Source organism: Limulus polyphemus, unplaced genomic scaffold (assembly GCF_000517525.1).
Source record: "Limulus polyphemus unplaced genomic scaffold, Limulus_polyphemus-2.1.2 Scaffold799, whole genome shotgun sequence".
Lineage (NCBI taxonomy): Eukaryota > Metazoa > Arthropoda > Merostomata > Xiphosura > Limulidae > Limulus > Limulus polyphemus.
This window is the reverse complement of record NW_013666409.1, coordinates 334,195-338,955: the sequence shown is the minus strand read 5'-3', so window position 1 is coordinate 338,955 and position 4,761 is coordinate 334,195.

The following is a 4,761-nucleotide window of genomic DNA, read 5'->3' as shown; positions in this document are numbered from 1 at the left end:
GAAGAATAGGCGGGAGTTTCGCAATACATATTTAATACTATAAGCTATGTATGTTTCTAAATGTAAATTTAAACAAACGTCGATAGTAAAATAAATATATTATAATAAATTCGTCACGGACGTAATATGTACAGCACACACGTGAAGAATGCCTGTACCCCAATTTTTATATTCATCTCTGCCTCGCTTCTGTCGGCAGAGCTGGATAACAACAAAAGTAAGAATTTCACGATATGCCACCGTTTATTCAAGCATTTTTAATAAAGTAACCTTTATTTATTTATTGATATAAGTTGGATAAAAATGTGTTAAAATGTAACCTTCAGCCACTCAGTCAGAAAAATGGAACAGCGGGAATTGTTATGTATTTATGGTGGAGTGGTTGAAGGTTTCAATTTACACATTTTTGTATACTGAACACGCATTAGAAATGATATTGTAACATTCCCGTGGTTTTGAATTGAAGTCGCTATGGAAATACGTGTTACAAACAATATCGCAAAATTTTATCTTCACCCCGCCTTACTACGTGATGTAAAATCATTACTACCAAAGGTAAGTTTTAAACATTTGATAGTATATATATTGCATACATATGTATATAGAGAGAAACAGAGAAAATGTAAATGTTTTTGAGTGATGTGTTGTGCTACACATTTGCTTGGTAAGAATAGGCTTGAGAGAAATTATATTTTCAAGGAAAGTTGTTGCACAAAACTTTGTTACAAAGTTTTAGAATGTTTGTAAAAATGATTCTAATCTTTTTGAAGACGGATATTTCAGAAACAATTCAATGTTGGGTTTGCTAGCAAAGGTTTTAAATCTAAAAAGTTCATTACGGAATCGCAGAAACCTGTATTGTTTTTGGAAAAGGAATGTTAGATTTGTTCAAAATGATTTGAAAAATCTACATGAAGACAAAATTACTGTCGATAATTCGTGGGAGGTATCATCTAAACAGAACGAATCTTAATCTTTATATGATAGTACTGATAACAACGACCATGGCATTCAGATACCTACTGATACAACTGGTGCAACACGTAAAGATGAGGATAGCTTTGAAAATAAATATCAAGTAATTTTCTCGAAGTTTAAAATATTCCTTAAAGCAAAGGAATGAGATGCAGCTGAAGCCAACTGTGACCAACGGCTAAATGGCGAATAAATCGGAATTTTCTCAACCTAGTTTAAAACCATCAATCCATACTGTACCCTGGCATTTAAACATAACAGGGTTAAGAAGACCACGTCAAAGACAACTAATTTTTTTTACATCATAGGTGAAGTGGAATACAAATTTGAAGGATGCTGCATTTATGGTTTCAACATTTATGACGTACCAAAGTAATAATGTCTGTAAACATCTTCAGAATAGCATTATCCACTTCAATATTGTTTTACCCAATAATACTAGATTCTTTTTTAGCCTAATTTTTTTTTTTTTTTTTTTTTTTTTGTAAAAGAGTATATACTGCCTGACGAAGAGAATCTATCCGAAAGGTCGCACAGACTAAAATATAATCGAGTTTTCATTTAAACGTGTGTTAATTTCATCTTAATTGTTTCTCTTTATCGACACTTATTCAAAAATGTCACAATTGTATGTCAAGGATTATTGAATAATAGAATGCACAATTATTCCGTTAATAAATTCTATTTATTGTTTCTTGATATTGTTTTGCCAGTGACACAAAGGTTAGTATAATATGACAAAGCAGTCATTCCAACTTTCATCACATATACAGAAAGCTAGAAATGATGTACATGATATTACTGTCATAAGTTACAAAAATGTCTTACGTACAGCAAACATCAGTTGACGTTTATAAACTATTTGCCTATTTCCCGAAAAGAAACGTATCTAGGCATTGCGTTTCAAGGAAAAAAGAGAAAACTGACTTTTTGACTACATGTTAGATGTTCTTTATAGAGCTTTTTTATTGGCTCAAAACAAAATTCCCATCTAAAAACCATTTTTTTGAAAAAATATGCAAGTTAGTGATACAGCCCAGAACAGGTTACATTGATATTGAGATTTAAGATTTAGATAAGATTGAGATTATTAAGGTTTAAAATTTAACACACTTTATCATTCAAATAAATAAATTAGCTAACTTTCCAGTAAAGGTACTCAAAAGATACATTCGTCTTTAAGCTTTTTCGTTGTTAGTTTGAAATACAAATTGTTTCACTGTGTTTAATTTGTGTTCAGTTCTTTTTCATTTTGAAAGTCATTCAGGTTTTCCCTCCTCAAAACATTTTCACCTGAGGCTCCTGTTATTCTGCGTCTCCTATTTAATTACTGTAAGGGAAATCAGTGAACCTGATAATACCAAAAAATGCAGCCTAGGGAATTAAATAACGAATAATGGCAGATTTTGTCATCAGAAGAGGTTCCAAGACTGCTTGAAAAATGTTGAACTATCCCTATTAATAACTTTTGGGGGAATATCCAACTGTGTGTACTTTTGTAACTGTCTTTCTAATATCTGCTGGACGTATATTCTTTTTAAATTAAAGTCAAAGAAACAAGTTTTCGTAAAATGATGTGGTTTCTGTCATTTTGTAAAAAGTGTAAAAAAAACTCAAAAGATGTTGGATAAGACAAATGCATGGATTTCATTCCCATAAAGTCAAAACTAAATTATGTAACAATAATATTGGTTTGAATTTCGCGCAAAGCTACATGAGGGCTATCTGCGATAACTGTCTCTTATTTAGCAGTGAAAGACTAGAGAGAAGGCATCTAGTCATCTTCGGCTACTCTTTTACTAACGAATAGTGGGATTGACCGTCACACGGCTGAAAGGGCGAGCATGTTTGGTTGACGGGGATTCGAACCCGCGTCCCACAGATTGCGAGTCGAGCGCCCTAACTACCTGGCCACGCCGGGCGTTCATTTAAGGTATTAGTTTAATAATAACTCAAAAAATATGTACATATGCTTATTTTTCGTAAATATAAAAATGAACTAAATAACAAATAATCTATTAAATTAAGGGGGAAATCGTAAATAAACTGAAACTTTAGCGACACAAGTCCTTTCTTAAATAAAACTGGTTTATTCTTTCCGAATACAACTTTACGATACACTTAATTTGAACAGTCGCTCTGTAACAAACGCTATAATTCTCAACAAACTTTTCACGTGCTTAACAATATTCTCTCTGACTGCAGTTCAATTACTCATTACCTCTCCGTCGCTTCGTGGCTGGTCTTATATATACAAGACTACACTATATCTAGAAAGATCACGAGATTTAAGGAAAAGACGTGAAAGTTCGAGAATGGCGTGCGTGATACTAGTCACGTGACCTCGATGTCGTAACAATATTTACAAAATGTTGAGCATATGATAAAATCTTAGAATAATGTAAATGATGAATAAGACAAAGTTTTGATTTATTAGTTGAATGTTATTTTTATTTTGCAGTGATTATACTTTTATTTATGATACAAAACCAAAACCAAATGTTTGCCTGTGTAAATATTATACTCTTAAAGCCACTTTAGTAAAACGTAATCGTTTCAATAAATTTGTCAAGTATTTACAATATTTTGAGCTTGATTACATTTTCCCTCTAACACTGTCTCTTTTATTTTGGTTCTTTTTCTCTTGATTACATTTGATTTTGTTCTTTGTGCTTTTACCCTCGACTCCAGCAGCCAGGTGAACACAAGAAGAAGCGTGAACAGTTTTTGCAACATAACACCGTGTTTTCAATAAATAATTTTATATTTTAAAGCACATTGTGTTAATTTGCTTTCTTTTATCGTCCATGTTCAAAATAATGTTCGCTTAACAGTTTTGAACCTGCGTTTGCAAACAATTTTGGCTTTCCTGTTGGACATCAGTGAACCTGTATGCCACATATAAATGGGGGAAATCTTTATAAACGATTGAGAACAGGCCTTGGAAAGTAAACAGTTTCATATTTCGTTTAATTTTGAATTATCCATAATAAATTACTGTTATCCTTCTAAGGATAAATATGTCTTGGGTTATCCTTTTTTATATCTTACCAAAATATTTTAAATTTGTTTTATTAGTAGTAGTAAATAAATTGGCAGACAACGATTTATTAGATAACATAATGTTTTGGGACAACAAGGGACCTTATGATCCATCTTGGCTGCCCCATCCTCTAATCTAAACTAAAACTATTAAATATATTTTTTTTAAATCTTATAGACAGTCCTTATCGTTCTTATTGCTACGAAAGCGGAAGTCACGCGACGCTGGGAGCATGCGCGCTAGAGTTTCTCGAAAGATCATGTATTATCGAGGAACCCCGCAAATGTCCGAGTGTTTGCCAGACACCGTCTTTTTTAGTATATAAGCCCGGCAAATAAAGCCAGGGATAGATAGATATGCAGATAGATTGAAGATATAGATAACTGAGTTAAGCGAACAGTAGGCACCGTAAGTAAAGTGTATGAATCACTGTAATTTATAGCGTGTGTTATAAAAAAGTTAAGTTTAACTTACTGATTGGAAATTCTGTGTATTACAAAGTTGTATCGAGTGAAAAAACTGGTTTAATTAAGGAAGGACTTGTATCGCTGAAGTTCCTCGGAAAGAATTTATACCGGAAATTAACAAACATAGCAGATACATAGAGAGAAAAAAAGAAAAAAATGGAAACGAGAAGTGGCAAATCAAACTACGACTTAGTAGATTTGATGGCAGCAATACAAGAACAGCAAAAAAAACAAGAAGAATGAAAAAAGAAACAAGAAGAGAGACAACAGCAGTGG